Source organism: Procambarus clarkii, chromosome 16 (assembly GCF_040958095.1).
Source record: "Procambarus clarkii isolate CNS0578487 chromosome 16, FALCON_Pclarkii_2.0, whole genome shotgun sequence".
NCBI classification, from domain to species: Eukaryota; Metazoa; Arthropoda; class Malacostraca; order Decapoda; family Cambaridae; genus Procambarus; species Procambarus clarkii.
The window spans coordinates 14,190,266-14,211,017 of NC_091165.1; the positions used below are offsets into that span (position 1 = coordinate 14,190,266).

General features: G+C 46.9%; 1 long non-coding RNA gene across 1 annotated transcript; it reads right to left on the reverse strand.

Moving 5' to 3' along the window:
- Nucleotides 1-5,867: 5,867 nt before the first annotated feature.
- Nucleotides 5,868-10,109, reverse strand: LOC138365183 (uncharacterized). Its single transcript, XR_011228726.1, has 2 exons — nucleotides 6,711-10,109; nucleotides 5,868-6,533 (listed from the first exon to the last, which is right to left on the reverse strand). It is a non-coding gene; the product is annotated as an uncharacterized lncRNA (long non-coding RNA).
- Nucleotides 10,110-20,752: the final 10,643 nt, after the last annotated feature.

Consider the following 20,752-nt stretch of genomic DNA (forward strand, 5'->3'; position numbering starts at 1 on the left):
TGGGTGTAGTCGTGAGTATTTTGTATGTTGTGAACATACCTTTCTTGACTCCTCTATCTTCAAGTGAGGTACGTGAGGTTTATCTCCATAAGTTTCTCCTTGTATCTCATACACATCAACCCCGGGGCTAATCTGACATGCCTCTGCGCTCTCCATAGATTAGATTCAGCATGTACCACAATGTCTGACGGACTTGTAAGCCTGGGCCTGGGAGCAAGGTCGAGTTAGAGTCCTTGATGGTCTCTTCTCAGACTAGCCTCACCTGGTCCTGGTCCTTGCCCGAAACGCTATGCACACTAGTGGCTTTAGGTATTGTATGTACTAGCTCTTTCTTTAAATCCTACATTATGTTTGTAACTCCACTGTAATGTATGTACCTTCACCTGAATAAAGAATCTGAATCCGAGTATACAACATCCTGAGCGATTCCTTATATGCATTTCTAGTGTCTTGGCAGCTTGTCAAACGCAGTTGCTGCGATTCGTTTTATTTGGGCTCCAGGAGACAGGTTCGGTGCTATATCAACTCCCAGATCTTTGTTTATGTCTGTTACGTGTCAGTTTATATTCCCATTTGGTACTTTGACTCCGGCACCCGGGTTCATATAACCTTGCAATTGTGTGATTTTTAAGTTAAGTAACCACTCGTTGAACCGTTTCCTCAGGTTGTGTGGTTCATCATATTTTATTCGTCAGCAAACATTGCACCAGCTGACCATGTGACACTGATGACAGCACCAGCTGACCATGTGACACTGATGACAGCACCAGCTGACCATGTGACACTGATGACAGCACCAGCTGACCATGTGACACTGATGACAGCACCAGCTGACCATGTGACACTGATGACAGCACCAGCTGACCATGTGACACTGATGACAGCACCAGCTGACCATGTGACACTGATGACAACACCAGCTGACCATGTGACACTGATGACAACACCAGCTGACCATGTGACACTGATGACAGCACCAGCTGACCATGTGACACTGACAGCACCAGCTGACCATGTCACACTGATGACAGCACCAGCTGACCATGTGACACTAACACCACCAGCTGACCATGTGACACTGATGACAGCACCAGCTGACCATGTGACACTGATGACAGCACCAGCTGACCATGTGACACTGATGACAGCACCAGCTGACCATGTGACACTGATGACAGCACCAGCTGACCATGTGACACTGATGACAGCACCAGCTGACCATGTGACACTAACCTCCATGGGAGCCCTCCAGTCTTACCGCGGGAACTCTGTAACAGAAGCCGGGCAACAACCTGAAACTGTGACTCCGTCTAAACCGCCGCTGAAGTGTTTCAGATGTGGTACGGAAGGAGTAACCATCTGGCACTCAGACTGTACCAAACGGCCAGCCTCCTTTGGCACAAGGAGGCAAGTGCCCGATACTCAACAAGTGCCTACTGATGCCGGCTCTAGTACTGTTGACCCACCCCATAACGGTGACAGTACCAGCAACGCCCCTGATAACACACAACAGCCTGAGACAACAGTTAAAGGACAGTTGGCAGCCTTGCAAGCGCAGGTAGCAGAACTGGCTGAAATTATACAGGCGCTACGTCAGGCTCCTCCACAAGAGATACAGCAGCCTCCACACTGCTGTGCCACAGCCGTGGCCCACGCTGGTAAAGGTTCCTGTGGTGGTGGTAGCGGCTTCAGCGGCGGCAGCGGCGGCAGCGGCGGCAACGGCGGCAGCGGCAACAGAGATGAGAGCGACAACGGAGGCGGTGGCAGCGACGTCGTCAGTCAACTCAGGGATGACAGCAGTGTTAGTGACACAGAAACATTAACTGGAAAAGGAAGTCGATCTGCATCAGCATATTTTATAATGATTCATGACCTTGACGAACGCGTTCAAGCCAAGTACGAGAATGAAAAAGATAATACTCTGAGTGACAGTAATGATGCCCTACGACTTACAGAGAGCATTCACTCGCGGACCATCCCGAGTTGCTCAGTGATCAAGAAACTGATGATGTCACCAGATGTTCCTGACGACACAAAACGCCAGGTTGGTGTGGCTCTTTACGTCTTAGAGTCACTTATTAACACATTGTGCAAGTGGGACGAGGACAACAATGGGACCACCAGTCCCACGGGGGAACAACACCAAGACGATGGCTGCTGCTGACACAAGGAACATTAGGTTTCTCAGTTGGAACATTCGTAGCATCAACAAAAGACTGAATGATCTAATTGCATATGTTACCAGTAACAACATAGATATAATTGCTATACAGGAGCCCAACACGTCCAACATGAAAAACAAAACCCCACCAAAGATCAGAGGGTATGCATCCTATAATAAAAGGAACGCTAGAGTGTCATTGTTCCCATCCCCAAACCACACTCATATAATTATAGACCCATATCTCTAACATCGTGTGTTTGCAAAGTGCTTGAACGTATTGTTCTTAACCAACTCGTGTATCGTATACAGGGGCACCTGTCACCCCCAACTGTTTGGATTCATGCCTGGGCTCAGTACACAACACTGTTTTGCTGAGTACTTCGCACATATTGAAGCTTCCCCTCAAACAGTCTTCATCGACCTAGCAGCAGCTTTTGATACAGCAAACAGAGAAATCATACTGGAACAGCTTGCCGAGCTGGGAATACAAGGAAAATTACTGAAATGGATAAAGGGCTATTTGTCTAATCGAACAGCATATGTTTTGTTTAATGGTGTTAAAAGCACAGAGAGCAAACACTTTGAACTGGGAACTCCACAAGGAGGGGTCCTCAGCCCCTTTTTGTTCAACGTTCTGATGCATAAACGTATTAAAGATCTTCCAACTAATAATGAAGACACTGTCATTTGTTATGCTGATGATATATGTTTACAGGCTGCCTCCGAGCCTAGAATGCAAGTTCTGCTCGACGATTTTGCTACTAGAGCTGAGGAATGTGGCCTCCTTATCTCTATACAGAAAACTCGTGCCCTCATTCCATGTGGTATTCCACCACCCAATTATCATATAGATGGGCGAGCACTTGAGAACTGCGAGTCTTACAGATACCTTGGTGTCCCCATTAATGACCCTGGGTACCTTTCTTCTCTCAAGAGGAGACTTTGGGAGAGATTAAAGCCCTTGCGGGTCCTTGTTGATGTCAATCATGGACTTAACGTGAGACTTGCTAGAATGTTTTATGTATCATTTATACGCTCTGTGATTGACTACAATGCTCTACATCTCACACTGTATACTGACAAAGAGCTGAAATCTTTTGAAACCTTGCTAAATGAAGCAATGCGTCTCGTCCTTGGGGCTCCAAAGTCCACGAGAACAGTTAATATGAGAGCAGAGTTAAAATTACCTACCATAAGTGAGAGAATTTTGTCTATTAGCACAGTTTTCGGCGTGAAGGCATTGAGTAGATCACTATAGTGTTTCATTAGCAGTGACAAAGAGAATACTTAAACAAATATCTAATGAAGATCTCACCGACCTAACAAATTCACAAAGACCTGAAAGTTGTAGCATTAAATATTATGATAGATATCGTGAGGAGACATTCACATATGGGACTAATAGAACAAGAACCCGGCAATGTGATGTTATAGTGGCCAGAATACGCCTGGGATATAGACGTATCTGGCAGCTTTCTCAATACCCAAATGTCGAGTACACAATGTGTCAACTTTGTGAAAGAGAAAACATGCACTCTCTTGAACATTATATTGTAGAATGTCCCATATTGTCTGACTTTCGCCCTCCTGGGCTAAGGTATGCTGAACTGTGTAATTACTATATGAGTACTGGAACACTTGATATATTGGACTTGTATCCAAGATTGACCATGTAATATATCAATTATACAATGTATATATATGATGTAACTATATAACCTGAGCTTGTAAAAGCACCTTCATCACCTTCAGTGATTAAGTGCTTAATTGCACATTAGTTTCTTTATCGGCTATCTCACCCTGTCCGAGTAAATGAGACAAATGTATGTGAATGCATGTGTATATATACATGTATGTATATGTGTGTGTGTATGTATATGTATGGGTATAAAGTATATATAGAAGCTGATCAGAATTACATTTCACCTTTGTGAATGTACATTAATGACACTATGTTGTCGGAAAATCCGACACCATTTAATATATCATACAGATAATAGCTGCTGTATTACCAACAAGTTACCCATAGAAAACGTAACTTGTAGTGGAATTACCGTCTATAGAAAACGGGATATCATCACCACATACTATTATATTCTCCACCTATTATGGTGGGAATTATTCTTAAATACATTAGTCTTTGGACTTTACCATCATAAAAACATCTTATATAAATTAACTTAATTATCAATATTAAAGTAGAGTAAATGTGACCCTTCTATCACTTTCTGAAATCTGGACAATGTAAGCCAGGCGTCAGTGAGGAAGGAGGGCGGCCATTGTTTATACTAGACCAGAGGCTCACGGGAGCAAATGCGGCTCCTGTTAATTTTACTTGGACGTAGTGTTATAGAAACCAAGGGTGTACCATTTTCAACACGCTGTCAACAAATCAAGTTAAGTGTTCTTTCCGAAACCCGTTTATTTTCATTTATGGCCATTAATGTCATTATATAGGGTGAGCCTGTTAGAGCACGTGGGAGCCTCAAACTAAAGGTAATTAAGCCAGGTTTTTAATGTTCCATGTACAGTTTTCTCTGAAATACTTGTCATATATAGAATCTGGCTTTACAGCTAGCGCCCTTTTGACAGGTCAAGACGAGGAAGCATATGCTTTGTGCATCAGTTACTGGGTGATGGAAGCTACCTCAAAGAGGATAATTTGGTGTCTACACCCTAGTTATACCTGGTGGACTAGCCTGCTGTACTATAAGATAAGGAACCTCTTCAATGTATGTAGTTAATTCTGTAGTTTGATTGGCTGCATATATATTAATTTAATAAACCCCCCCTAATGTGTAGAGGATCGATTTGTGAGATTAAGAGATTATTGCAGAAATACAGTCCACTTATCATTATACAAATTGCTATCGAAGTATATAAATTAACATAAAATAAATTCATATAAATTAAATAAATATAAATCTCACAGGTCGGTACCCACATATGTAAAAGACACATCAAACACTATGTAGGGCATACGTAAATCTGTGTATTTATGTATTTACGTATATAGGTTAGCTTAGCATTTTAAAAGCACCGAATCACCTTCTGTGGTTGATTGTTCAATAAACCCTTGAACTATATGTTTAACACTTCTCTAACCCTGTCCATGGAGGACAGAAGAAAATGTATATATGCTGGTTAGCATTGTAAATGTGTGGCCACGTCTGTGGTAGAAAAAAAACAAAACAAAAAAACATCATGGCACTCTTGTTGACCCTTTGCAGGGTGCCAGCAGTACTTCCTTCTGCAGGGTGCCAGCAGTACTTCCCTCTGCAGGGTGGTTAGCATTGTAAATGTGTGGCCACCTCTGTGGTAGATAATAATAATAATAATAATAATAATAAAAAAAAAAAAAAAAAAAAACTAACTGTCCGCGACCCGGCCTGGCACCTGTGGAGAGTGAGAAGCGCGGCCTTCCCTCTGCGTCACCAAGGCCTGTAACGTCTGAGCCGAGCCTGCCCGATATAAACTGCACACGGGTGAATCTTGCCGCTCACCTGTAATCATCCACACGGCTGAATTCCGTCGACACAGCGCCGTGAGGTCGCCAGCGGGGTACATGTACTCACAACCCAGCAATACTTTTCAATGATCTTACAAATAGTATTGGTCTAGGTTTCAGTGACATGTTGTTGTGCAATAATTAATTACTATATTAATCCCCCAAGAGATGAAAGAGGCAATGTAAACACAATGGTAAAAATAATAATGAGTTTACTAAAATAAAACTACACTGGTCCATAGTGATATAATGAGCAGCACTGGCTGATGGCAGTAACACTCCGTAAGTTGTATCTGGCAACTCAGCTGATTGTTTCAAGCGGCGGACACTTTACACCTGGATCTGGCCACCACTTTTCCTTGTTGCAAATATAGATATATAGTTCACTTTGCCTCTCACTGCATACCTTACCTTGAGGTTACCTTGAAGTGCTTCCGGGGCTTAGCGTCCCCGCGGCCCGGTCGTCGACCAGGCCTCCTGGTTGACGGACTGATCAACCAGGCTGTTGGACGCGGCTGCTCGCAGCCTGACGTTTGAGTCACAGCCTGGTTGATCAGGTATCCTTTGGAGGTGCTTATCCAGTTCTCTCTTGAACACTGTGAGGGGTCGGCCAGTTATGCCCCTTATGTGTAGTGGAAGCGTGTTGAACAGTCTCGGGCCTCTGATGTTGATAGAGTTCTCTCTCAGAGTACCAGTTGCACCTCTGCTCTTCAACGGGGGTATTCTGCACATCCTGCCATGTCTTCTGGTCTCATGTGATGTTATTTCTGTGTGTAGGTTTGGGACCAGCCTCTCTACTATTTTCCACGTGTAAATTATTATGTGTGTGGGTACTGTCTTCTCACAACGATCACCGATGGACTGTACAGGAATAAAAAATAACAAGGAATAATATTCACTATATCACTATCACCACATATATAATAATAATAATTCTAGCAATAGCCTAGCACTAGATCTTTAATAATAATAATATCAGTAATAATAATAAACTACATCATCTAGCTCAAGGGAAAAGGTGAGGGAAAATTGATCTACCTTAACTTTCTCTACTACAAACTTGTAGATTCCTCGCGATGGTAGCTGGGATCTTCTCATGGTAGCTGGGGTCTTCTGATGTTAATTGGGGTCCTCTAATGGTAACTGGGGTCATCTGATGGTAGCTGGGGGTCCTCTGATGGTAGCTGGGGAGCCTCTGATGGTAACTGGGGGTCCTCTGATTTTAGCTGGGGCTCCTCTGATGGTAGCTGGGGTCCTCTGATGGTAACTAGGGGTCCTCTGATGGTAGCTGGGGGTCCTCCGATGGTAGCTGGGGGTCCTCTGATGGTAGCTGGGGCTCCTCTGATGGAAGCTGGGGTCCTCTGATGGTAGCTGGGGTCCTTTGATGGTAGCTGGGGTCCTCTGATGGTAGCTGGGGGGTCGTCGGATGGTAGCTGGGGTCCTCTGATGGTAGCTGGGGTCCTCTGATGGTAACTGGGGATCCTCTGATGGTAGCTGGGGGTCCTCTGATGGTAGCTGGGGTCCTCTGATGGTAACTGGGGATCCTCTGATGGTAGCTGGGGTCCTCTGATGGTAGCTGGGGGCCCTCTGATGGTAACTGGGGGTCCTCTGATGGTAACTGGGGATCCTCTGATGGTAGCTGAGGTCCTCTGTGATAGCTGGGGCCCTCTGGTGGTAGCTGGGGCTCCTCTGATGGTAGCTGGGGTCTTCTGATGGTAGCTGGGGTCCTCTGGTGGTAGCTGGGGGTCCTCTGATGGTAGCTGAGGGTCCTCTGATGGTAGCTGGGGGTCCTTTGATGGTAGCTGGGGATCCTCTGATGGTAGCTGGGGGTCCTCTGATGATAGCTGGGGTCCTCTTGATGGTAGCTGGGGTCATCTGATGATAGCTGGGGTCCTCTGATGGTAGCTGGGGGTCCTCTGATGGTAGCTGGGGATCCTCTGATGGTAGCTGGGGATCCTCTGATGGTAGCTGGGGGTCATCTGATGATAGCTGGGGTCCTCTGATGGTAGCTGGGGTCATCTGATGATAGCTGGGGTCCTCTGATGGTAGCTGGGGGTCCTCTGATGGTAGCTGGGGGTCCTCTGATGATAGCTGGGGGTCCTCTGATGATAGCTGGGGGTCCTCTGATAGTAGATGAGGTCCTCTGATGGTAGATGAGGTCCTCTGATGGTAGATGAGGTCCTCTGATGGTAGCTGGGGTCCTCTGATGGTAGCTGGGGTCCTCTGATGGTAGCTGGGGTCCTCTGATGGTAGCTGGGGTCCTCTGATGGTAGCTGGAGATCCTCTGATGGTAGCTGGGGTCCTCTGATGGTAGCTGGGGTCTTCTGATGGTAGCTGGGGTCCTCTGATGGTAGCTGGGGTCCTCTGATGGTGGCTGGGGTCGTCTGCTCGCTGGTCGGTCCCTCGTTGATCAGGTCTGGCATGTACAGGATCCCTAGGTGACTCGAAGCTCGCGTCGTCGCCGTACACGTTCCCCTCGGGAGGTCCTCCTCCTCCTGACACCGACGGCTGGCACCGGCACTGCTCCTTCCCTCACACACCTGAACTCGTACACACACCGTCGTAGTCTCGTTCAGTGTCCCCTTTTAGCCGTCCAGTGAATTAGACCCCGTCTCTTCAGCTCAAACGTCATATCGGGGCTTGACCCGCAGGACTGTACAGACCACCTAGCATCTGCCCCCCCCCCCTCCTCACACCGTCGGGGACTTGACAGCTCTTGACACCTTTTACACCAACTGAACTATGGTTTCTTATGTCCCCCTGGAGTTAACAAATCTTCCAAGACGTCTGTGGTAACGACTGTAGCTGTTCTACTTCTTCAGCTGCTTGACCTCACAATCTGGAAAGCTTCCTGACGCACGACCGCACTCAAACACAGCTGGTGGAGCTCTGAGCTCCGTTGTCGCTCGCGGTTTCGGATGTCCGCCGCCCTGTGATGTCACGCCCTGGGGCGCTGCCCCCATTGGTACACTCGGTCACGTGACTTGCACTGGCCACTCGCCAGACAGCTCCTCCCCCCCCCCCCCGCTCTCTTGGCAGGAACTCCGTCACTTTGTCGTCATATTGCAATCATAAAGGGCATAAGCCACTTTCAAGCCCAAAACTAAAATGGTAAATTTAACTCCACATGATAACTTCGACCACACTTTATATATATCAAAATGCTCCCTGAGCATCAGAGCAAGTACAGGTTGCAGATGTGATTCTTACTGTCGGAATAGGGAATATATAGGATGGGGCAACGTAACACCATAGAACATTGATAGCACCAGCTGACTGTGCAACAGTTATTAATAGCACCAGCTGACTGTGCAACAGTTATTAATAGCACCAGCTGACTGTGCAAAAGTTATTGATGGCATCAGCTGACCATGCGAGTTATTGATAGAATCAGATGACCGTGCAAAATTTATTGATAGTATCAGCTGACTGTGTAACAGTTATTGATAGCACCAGCTGACCATTGTCACAGGAAAAAGAAGGGGAGCCTCGTCGAGTACCACCGATGACACTCCGTCACGGCTCTCTCTACAGCGTCCTTATTACTGGCTCTGACTCCATCTCCCTCGTGCTGAAATCGGCGCTTAACCCATGTGTGTATACCAGCCTAAAAACACAGGGACCTCGCAGCACCTTTGGGAACTCGCTAGACTACTTTCTGTCCCCTGCCAGCGGGAGGTAGAGCGGCAGGTGTCAAGGCGTGGCAGGTGTCGACCTCAGACATCTGGTTATCAGCTATTCCTGTGAACGTCGGGGTTCTCACCTGCACTCAGCGGGAGGAAGTGACTTCACTTCTTGACTCTAGTCCTCTTGAACATGATGCCATGTTCCCCGATTTCATTTAATCCTTATTCCTACACTCAGTGGTTAGTACCTCTGAGCCTAATAGTAGTAGACTATTAGGCTTTTACATACATATATAACGTGGCATAACCGAAACGAAGATACACATAAACAGTGTTTAAAACTAAAAAGAACATTTATTGACAAAAGGAAATACAAAGATAAATAATAATTTCTCTTGGATAGCCGCAATCAAATCTGCAGTCAGCGGCCGCTCTCAACCTTCAATAATGCGAACGTTACTCTATTCACATGTATAGACTCAATGTATCCTACATGTAGGATGCAAAATGAGTACATACTTATATATTAAAATTCGTACCAGTTCTCTTGGGAATGCCAAATCAACAAAAGGGCAGATTACTTAGCTAGGAAACGATAGTGTCTCCAGTGGCATGTAGCTGCCATGTGTCACCAGCTCACTGAAGTTCCATCACCACACCCTCGGCTGCTCCCTGGCTCTCACGTGCCCTCGTTCTCGGATAACACAGACGTGATGCCAATCCTTTCAACGCACCGGAGGTACGCGTCCTGGTTGGCGTCCAAAAAATCATCGCTCCATGAGATGTGTACCCTCTCTTAGTTGCCGTATGTCAATGCCCAACCTGGTTGGGTCGGTTTGGATACAGAGTGCTGTCACAGTCTATTCACTGTCATTATAAGCTAGCCAAAGATATTAATTTATGCTTCACTCACTCCACTGGTTACAATAGGATTGTTTAACATCGATACAGGACTGTCCACAGCCTCTTTGTTGGCACAATTAAATAAAACCCTCCCTTTCCAGGGTCGCAGTCAAAATTTCACTTGCCTCTTCATAGGTAAAACTTAAAGGAGCACTTGCTTGCGGTGGCCTCGGTCGTGTCTCCTTCAGCTGCTCCTTGAGGGTTGACACAGAGTCGTAATGATTTCCGACACTTACTGGATGAGACTGTCACCATGTTTAGATGGTCAGTCCATTCGCATTGATCCAGCTGGGTCCAAAACTCTCCTCAGTGAATCTGGCATGTTATCAGGATCCTTGCACTCTCAGCTTGCACCTTCGCCGACAATACTCTCGGACCTTTTTCCAAAAGGTCCCCTTGCCGTCTCAGGTGTGGCCAGAGTCCTGTTTCCTATCCTCTGGGTTCAACTCGCCACTTAAGATCCAAATCTGCCAATTACCGGCGAGGGCGCCAATGTCACAACCTCCCTGTCCAGAGTCTAGCTGAAGAGTGAGCAGGGCTTTGTTCCCTGGGGCGGTCTCGGTGCCCGCCGGTAACGTCACAGAACGCTCGTCGCTTATTGGCTGAGCACCTAAGTCACCACCACTCACCTTTCTCGTTGTGTGAGCCTGAGGCATGCTTCGTTGCATTCTACAAAGTCCTGGATTCGTCGCTGTCCGCCCGGTGCCATTTTGTTTTGCAATCTGCCCCCAATTTACCCTTTTACAGCGAAGTAGTATGCAAAATTATATATAAGATTAGTTCCTTTTTAACTCAAATTAAATCTTGGCCATCTGCAATCTTTCTAGGTGGATACAAATGACTCATGAGGCCGGAAAGGACTGTTATTAAATGACGATCATAACACCATGCAACACTTACTAATTATAGCTCTAGCTGACCATGCAACATTTACTAATAACAGCAACAGCTGACCAAGCAACATTAAGATACCTCACTTGCAAACAATGAATGAAACAATCAACAGTTTTAAATATATAATTTCCCCTTGACTATATGCTTTCAGTTGCAGTAATGTTGCCTACATTACTTACACTAATTACTACTACATTGCCTACACTTACTACACTAATGCAGTAATGTTGCCTACATTACTTACACTAATTACTACTACATTGCCAACACTTACTACACTAATGCAGTAATGTTGCCTACATTACTTACACTAATTACTACTACATTGCCAACACTTACTACACTAATGCAGTAATGTTGCCTACATTACTTACACTAATTACTACTACATTGCCTACACTTACTACACTAATGCAGTAATGTTGCCTACATTACTTACACTAATTACTACTACATTGCCAACACTTACTACACTAATGCAGTAATGATAAATAATGCTGGCCAAGACATTATCCTATTACACGTCGTCTTCACAAGGGACGAGGAAATTACTCCGCCCGACCTCACACTAGGTTGTTTAAAGCTGCGACCATTCTCTCCAGACACATTCATTAAATTTTAATATACTATGTACTAAAAATTGGTTTATTCTCATATATAAATTATTATTATTATACACAAAAATATATGTATAGTTAGGTGTAGGGTAGATTAGGTGTTTAGGAAATGAAAATGGAAGATCCAGATAGCTTCTTTATGCATGATATCCAAACCCTAGTAAATATAACTGATATCAACATGAGCGTGACAGATTTTGAAAGAGAAATTGACAACATACCCATGCACTCAGCCCCAGGTTCAGACTCATGGAATTCAATATTTATAAAGAAATGCAAAGTGCCAGTAGCACAGGCATTTAGTATTGTGTGGATGAAGAACTTGCACATGGAGGATGTCATGGGTTGTGTCTTATTTTTGTCATCAATTGTCATGATTTTGTTGTCATAGTTTGTGTGTCATAGAGACCTGTCAAGAATTTGGTGGTGGTGATGGACCTTTAAATGTAGTCTAGGGGAAATAAATAATTTTATTTGAGCCTAGGGGAAAATCAAGGAGTAAGGAAAACAGCCTAGTACAAAGACACAAATTTATATGTATAAGACAAACGATATTACATATATTAAATGTTGTTCTCTACCACACAAGGTCATTATGAATTAATATAAGTCCCAAGCGGACTCTAGATGCCCTAAGGCTCACCGTCCCAAACGTGGAACCGTGCACACAGCCACCACAGCTATCAACCGATGACACACATTTACACCTCTAGGAAACCTGGACACTCTTATAGAACATCTCCAAAGAGAACAAATATCTCCAAAGGAGATACAGACTCTACAATATCTTTGGAGATATTGTAGAGTCTGTATAACGACTCTACAATATCTTGCAACCCTGATAACAAGTAATGATGGCTTATCTGACTGTACGGCCGGAGAAAATCCCCCCTCCCCCCATAGCAAGGTCTGGTCGTCAATGTTTCCACCTCCCCTCACGTCAAGATGGCGTCCACCTTTCTTGCGTCATCGCCCCTTAATACTCAACTCTTTACATTTGCAATCAAACCCTTTATTGATTTTATTTACCATATTCCCCATGCATGCTTTTTGATCGAGTCCATTTTTCCCTCACATAGTTAGGCTATTTCAGTTCACATTATTCCTAACAATCTCCAGCTGAGAAGGTACTACTTTGCTGGGCGGAGTATTACTGGTGACTTGCGGCCTCTCTGATATCAGCTGTAGATATTTTCCTATCAAACATATTTTCCACAAACATTTTATACTTGAACCTCCACAGGAGATAAGGTTTATAACAGAGTAGATACCAGATGCTTAAATCAGCAGACATATCTCCACTACACAAGGGAGGGAGCAAAGCATTGGTAAATAATAATAGACCAGTTACACTAACGTCCCACATAATAAAAGTATTTGAGAGAGTGATCAGGAATCTAGTCACCAGTTTCATGGACACCAATGACCTCCACAATTCAGGCCAACATGGATTTAGAGCGGAAAGATCATGCCTCTCACAGCTACTTGACCACTACAACAAAATCACTGAGGCATTAGAAGAGAAACAAAATGCAGATGTGGTATACACGGAATTCGCAAATGCATTCGATAAATGTGACCATGGAGTGATAGCACACAAAATGAGGTTAATGGGAATAACTGGTAAAGTAGGGCGATGGATACTCAATTTTATGTTGAACAGAACACAAAGAGTAACAGTCAACCATATAAAATCGAGTCCAAGCGCAGTTAAAAGCTCTGTACCTCAGGGTACACTCCTTGCACCACTGGTTTTCCTTATTCTCATATCAGATATAGACAAAAATACAAGTCACAGATTCGTATCATCCCTTGCAGATGATACAAAAATCAGCATGAACATTATCTTTGCTGAAGACATTGAAAAACTACAAGCAGATATTAATACAGTTTTTGACTGGGCCGCAGAAAATAACATGATGTTAACAGTGATAAATTCCAGGTACTCAGGTATGATAAAAATGCGGACCTTAAACATAATACAGGGTACAAAACACAATCAAATTTTTCCATAGCAACAAAACAGCATGTGAAAGGTTTGGGAATAATAATGTTGTCTGACGACCTGAGGTTTAGGGAGCATAACCAAGCAAATATTGTGTAAACCAGATATATGATAGGCTGGATTACGAGAACTTTCAAATCCATTGATCCCATCACAATGGTTGTACTCTTCAAATCACTTGTGCTGTCCCGTCTTGAGTACTGCTCAGTACTCACTTCCCCCTTCAGAGCCGGAGAGATTGCTGAAATAGAGGGTGTTCAGAGAACACAGACGCGATAAAGCACTTAAATTATTGGGATTGCTTCAAAGCTCTCCAAATGTACTCTCTAGAAAGGAGATGAGAGAGAGATCAAATAATATACACATGGAAAATACTGGAGGGCCAGGTCCCAAATCTACACAGTAAAATAACAACGTACTGGAGTGAACGATATGGAAGAAAATGCAGAATAGAACCAGTAAAGAGCAGAGGTGCCATAGGCACAATCAGAGAACACTGTAAAAACATCAGAGGTCCGCGGTTGTTCAGCATCCTCCCAGCGAGCATAAGAAATATTGCGGAACAACCGTGGACATCTTTAAGAGAAAACTTGATAGTGTTCAAACGTCATCAGTTGCAAGTTATGAGTAAACTGCTTTTCATTCATAAACAAGGGGTTTGTTGGCTGGATTAATGAGCTTGGATCTTTGTGTGCCAGGTCGGGCTGAATTACTGCTAGTTTGTGTCATAGCGCAAACCGTTCTCGCACTTTCTTATAGTCAATATTGACTTAATAAATACGTGCCTATGTGACATACTAATTTATTGTGAATATTTCAGTTTACCTTAAAAAGCTTCATAGAAAACACCGACCTTACCTAACCACCTTAGTATGTTAAGATAAGCATCTTATTGCTTCGTAATTACAGTTATTACTTACCCTATACCTATAATAGGTTAAATAATAACAACATACTATCCCTATAATAGGTTAAGTAATAATTATAATTACGAAGCAATGAGATGCTTATCTTAACATACTAAGAAGGTTAGGTAAGGTCAGTGTTTTCTATGAAGCTTTTCAAGGTAAACTGAAATATTCACAATAAATTAGTATGTCACATATGCACTTATTTAATAAGTCAATATTGACTTAAAGAAATTGCGAGAAAGGATTGCATAGCACAGCCCGTCATGCAAACAAAGACCCAAAATTGATTCCATGCACCCGCAAAACCCCCTGATTATGAATAAAAAACGGTTTACACACGACTCATAACTGATGACGTGCGAACACTTCCGGAACAAGTGCTTCACTGACGACTTTTGTTCGAACCACAACGCTGTAAATGCTTCACCCACGTACTACAAATACAAATAATCACCAACAGAACCTAAACACCTAACCTAACCTATGCCTATAAATGCACAATATACTAATATATTATAATATTAATTTATATTTGGGAAAATTCCCGTTTTGAATGAATTGCCTGTTAAAATATAGGAATGCGTCTGTGGGGTCGACCGCTGGGTGTAATGAACTTGATTCGAGGATGGGTTGCATAGAAGCAGAGTCATCGCGACGTGATTCTGTCGTGTTGTCGTTGTCCAGAGGAGTTTATAAATGTCAATCACTGTGAGGTGTGTTTGACAAATTTTTTTTCGGGGGTGGGGGGGCGGGGGGATGAGGCCACTGTGTTTGGTTACGGTCGCGCTTAAGTGTCCTGAGATATTCGTGGTTTTGTTCGGAAGGCGCACCACGTGGCACTCGCACCTCGTGGCACTCGCGCCACGTGGCACTCGCACCTCGTGGCACTCGCGCCACGTGACACACCACGTGACACATTCACCACATGACTCACCACGTGGCCCACGCACCACGTGGCTCCCTCTACATTTCAAGCTGCCATTCAGCTTTTATTCTAAGTTATTAACGTGGTACTTAAAGCCGTCTTCAGTATATACCGACACGATGTTGAATAGCACTTAAAAAATATGAAATAAATGTACACACACACACACACACACACACACACACACACACACACACACACACACACACACACACACACACACACACACACACCTCTGGACAAACTGGAGGAATGGTCTAGAAAATGGCTACTAACGTTCATCTCAGGAAAGTGTAAAGTAATGAAATTAGGCGAACGGAGCAGAAGGCTGAACACAAGGTACCATCTGGGAGGTGAAATCTGGGGATTGATATCACACCGAACCTGTCCCCAGAGGCCCACATCAAAAATATATCATCAGCAGCATATGTTAGGTTGACCAACATAAGAACTTGCTCTAGAAACTTGTGTAAGGAATCGTTCACGACCCTGTATACCACTTATGTCAGACCAAACCTGGAGTATGCAGCTCCAGCTTGAAGTCCATGCCTAGTTAAACACAAGACAAAGTTAGAGAAGATTCAGAGGTATGCCACCAGACTCGTCCCGGAACTGAAAGGTATGAGCTACGAGGAAAGGCTAAGTGAGCTGAACCTCACGTCATTGAAAAGCAGAAGAGTAAGGGAAGACATGATAACCACCTACAAAATTCTCTGGGGAATTGACAGGGTGGACAAAGACAAACTATTTAGCACGGGTGGAACACAAACATTAGGACACGAGTGGAAACTTAGTAACCAAATGATCCACAGAAACATTAGAAAGAATTTCTTCAGTGTTAGAGTAGTTAACAAATGGAATGCTTTAGTATGTGATGTGGTGGAGGCACTCTATACCCAATTTCAAATGTAAATTTGATTGGGCCCAATAGGCTCAAGAATCTGTACACCAGTTGATTGACAGTTGAGAGGTGGGACTAAAGAGCCAAAGCTCGACTCCCGCCATCGCAACTAGGTGAGTAAACACACACACACACACACACACACACACACACACACACACACACACACACACACACACACACACACACACACACACACACACACACACAAATTCTAAACAATCAACATGTGTAAAGGAATCAATATATGGTCCCTTTGATCATCAAAAATTGCACCACAGCAATTAACAAGAGCAACTATTGAAAAGGCAATTGTTGCCGTGTTCATTGTTGTCCTGAACTCAAACGTTGCCGCGGGGATGTGTTGAGGTGGTGTTCTGCGGGGAGGTGAAGCTGTAAGTTTTGTTCCCGCTTCACCACTAGGACCTGCAGGTCGTGCTCACCACAGCTTCACCACTAGGACCTGCAGGTCGTGCTCACCACAGCTTCACCACTAGGTCCTGCAGGTCGTGCTCACCACAGCTTCACCACTAGGTCCTGCAGGTCGTGCTCACCACAGCTTCACCACTAGGTCCTGCAGGTCGTGCTCACCACAGCTTCACCACTAGGTCCTGCAGGTCGTGCTCAACACAGCTTCACCACTAGGTCCTGCAGGTCGTGCTCACCACAGCTTCACCACTAGGTCCTGCAGGTCGTGCTCACCACAGCTTCACCACTAGGTCCTGCAGGTCGTGCTCACCACAGCTTCACCACTAGGACCTGCAGGTCGTGCTCACGACAGCTTCACCACTAGGACCTGCAGGTCGTGCTCACAAAAGCTTCGCCACTAGAACCTGCAGGTCGTGCTCACAACAGCTTCACCACTAGGTCCTGCAGGTCGTGCTCACCACAGCTTCACCACTAGGTCCTGCAGGTCGTGCTCACCACAGCTTCACCACTAGGTCCTGCAGGTCGTGCTCACCACAGCTTCACCACTAGGTCCTGCAGGTCGTGCTCACCACAGCTTCACCACTAGGACCTGCAGGTCGTGCTCACAAAAGCTTCGCCACTAGGACCTGCAGGTCGTGCTCACAACAGCTTCACCACTAGGACCTGCAGGTCGTACGTACCTGGAGCATACCTGGAGACGGTTTCGAGAGTTGTTCTACATCCCGAGCCCGGCCTCGGGTCGACTTGTGATCACTTGGTCCAACAGGCTGTTGCTTGGTGCGGCCCGCAGGCCCACATATCCACCACAATCCCGTTGGTACAGCCCATCTTGCAAGATCTATTGTTGCATCTTGAAGATGTCGTGTCTTCAAGTCGAGCTCACAACACCCGAAACTAATCTCCATCGCGTCATAGGAGAGGCACTGTACCTCTTTGAGCCCTCTGACGAGAGGTGTATCTCAGCTTTAGTGGCCAAAACCCAGTAATTATCTGATGGGCGTGCCAGTCCTCTCATTGATTTCCTCGAAGAGTGTCGTCATTATCCAAACGTATCTGAAAGGAGCTGAGGCAGCGATCTGTGTAGCTGTCTGTGTGGCGGGGGTGTCCATGGGGGGGGGGGTGTCAGGGGTGACTATGGGGGGTCAGGGGTGACTATGGGGGGTCAGGGGGTGACTATGGGGGGTCAGGGGGTGACTATGGGGGGTCAGGGGTGACTATGGGGGGTCAGGGGGTGACTATGGGGGGTCAGGGGGTGACTATGGGGGGTCAGGGGGTGACTATGGGGGGTCAGGGGTGACTATGGAGGGTTAGGGGTGACTGTGGGGGGTCAGGGGTGACTATGGAGGGTTAGGGGTGACTATGGGGGGTCAGGGGTGACTATGGAGGGTTAGGGGTGACTATGGGGAGGTCAGGGTTGACTATGGGGGGTCAGGGGTGACTATGGGGGGTCAGGGGTGACTATGGGGGGTCAGGGGTGACTATGGAGGGTCAGGGGTGACTATGGGGGGTCAGGGGTGACTATGGAGGGTCAGGGGTGACTATGGAGGGTCAGGGGTGACTATGGGGGGTCAGGGGTGACTATGGGGGGTCAGGGGTGACTATGGGGGTCAGGGTGACTATTGGGGGGTTAGGGGTGACTATTGGGGGGTTAGGGGTGACTATGGAGGGTCAGGGGTGACTATGGGAGGTCAGGGGTGACTATGGGGGTCAGGGGTGACTATTGGGGGGTCAGGGGTGACTATGGGAGGTCAGGGGTGACTATTGAGGGGTCAGGGGGGACTATGGGGGGTCACGGGTGACCATCGGGGTCAAGGGTGACCTTGGGGGTCAGAGGGGTCCATGGGGGTCAGAGGTTATCATGGGGTCAAGGGTGACTATTCGGGGTCAGGGGGTGACTATGGGGGGTCAGGGGTGACTATATGGGGTAAGGGGTGACTATGGGGGTGTCAGGGGTGCCTATGGGAGGTCAGGGGAGACTATGGGGGGTTCAGGGGTGACTATGGGGGGTCAGAGGATGACTATGGAGGGTTAGGGGTGACAATGGGGGGGGGTCAGGAGTGACTATGGGGGGTCAGGGGTAACTGTGGGTCAGGAGTGTCCATGGGGGTCAGGGGTGTCCATGGTTGGTCAGGGATGAATATGGGGGGTCAGGGAGTGTCCATGAGGGGTCGGGGTGTCCATGGGGGTCAGGGGGTGTCCATGGGGGTCAGGGGGTGTCTATGGGGGGTCAGGGGGTGTCCATGGGGGTCAAGGGGTGTCCATGGGGGTCAGGGGGTGCCCATGAGGGGTCAGGGGGTGTCCATGGGGGTCAGGGGGTGTCCATGGGGGTCAGGGAGTGTCCATGGGGGTCAGGGGGTGTCCATGGGGTCAGGGGGTGTCCATGGGGGGTCGGGGTGTCCATGGGGGGTCAGGGGGTGTCCATGGGGGGTCAGGGGGTGTCCATGGGGGTCAGGGGGTGTCCATGGGGGTCAGGGGGTGTCCATGGGGGTCAGGGGTGACCATAGGGGTCAGGGGTGACCATAGGGGTCAGGGGTGACCATGGGGGGTCAGGAGTGACCATGGGGGTCAGGGGTGACTATGGGGGTCAGGGGTGACCATGGGGGTCAGGGGTGTCCATGGTGGTCAGGGGTGACCATAGGGGTCAGGGGTGACCATAGGGGTCAGGGGTGACCATGGGGGGTCAGGAGTGACCATGGGGGTCAGGGGTGACTATGGGGGTCAGGGGTGACCACGGGGGTCAGGGGTGACCATGGGGGTCAGGGGTGACCATAGGGGGTCATGGGTAACCATGGGGGGTCAGGGGTGACCATGGGGAGTCAGGGGTGACCATGGGGAGTCAGGGGTGACCATGGGGAGTCAGGGGTGACCATGGGGAGTCAGGGGTGACCATGGGGGTCAGGGGTGACCTTGGGGGTCAGGGGTGACCATGGGGGTCAGGGGTGACCATGGGGGGTCAGGGGTGACCATGGGGGGTCAGGGGTGACCATGGGGGGTCAGGGGTGACCATGGGGGTCGGGGTGACCATTGGGGGTCAGGGGTGACCTGAGGAATATAAGCTGCCCTGTTGATACATTTAATACCCAACTAACACATATTCTCCACATTTTGGAGAATCTGGTAAGTTCCACTAGAAGGCCCGAGTTCAACATTTGTTTGATATGCTGGGTTCTTAATCCTGTGAAGCTCCCTGCTGAACCTGTTGGGAAAGACATGGCTGCTTTGTACACCTTGGATTCTTGAACAGTCAAGGGTTCTATGCCAGCAGTATTTTCCTGGTGATCTTTGCTCTCCTTTTATGGTTCTCAGATGAGTTATTGTTGGTCGTCCTACGACTGGCGTTCGTGGCAGGCGGACCAGGTTGTCTGCTCTGGGGAATTCATTAAGTGCCCTGATTACAGAGGTTGCTAATGACTTGTCTCTCCTCGGCAGTAATGCCAGGCATGCATTCCTAAATAGTAGGAGATTGTGCCATGCTCCAGTGGCTCTAGGAGCATTGTTGACCTTCGTCAGCAGACTGGTGAGTTTAGTGGCTGCTATGTGACGGACAGCCTTGGGGGATGTGGGGCAAGTTAAGCAGATTGTCTGCTGAAATAAAGTTGAGAGAGGTATTGTTCCTGGAGCAGATTGTCTAGTGTCACTGGCGTGGGGCAGGCCCCCTAGATCCTAAACAATGAGCTGATTTTTTTTTAATTGACAAATTGTTGGCGGCTAGTTCTATCATCATTGGGACTAAACCGTCTGTCAAATACTTGACAGTTTCCTCCTGGGTGTTCCCCTGCTTGGCTGGAAGAGGACTGTGACGGGTGCGACAGGCGCCATGCCTAGAGGTCCCGACGCCTGGGTGCCCACTGAGTGCACCTCTCCTTCCC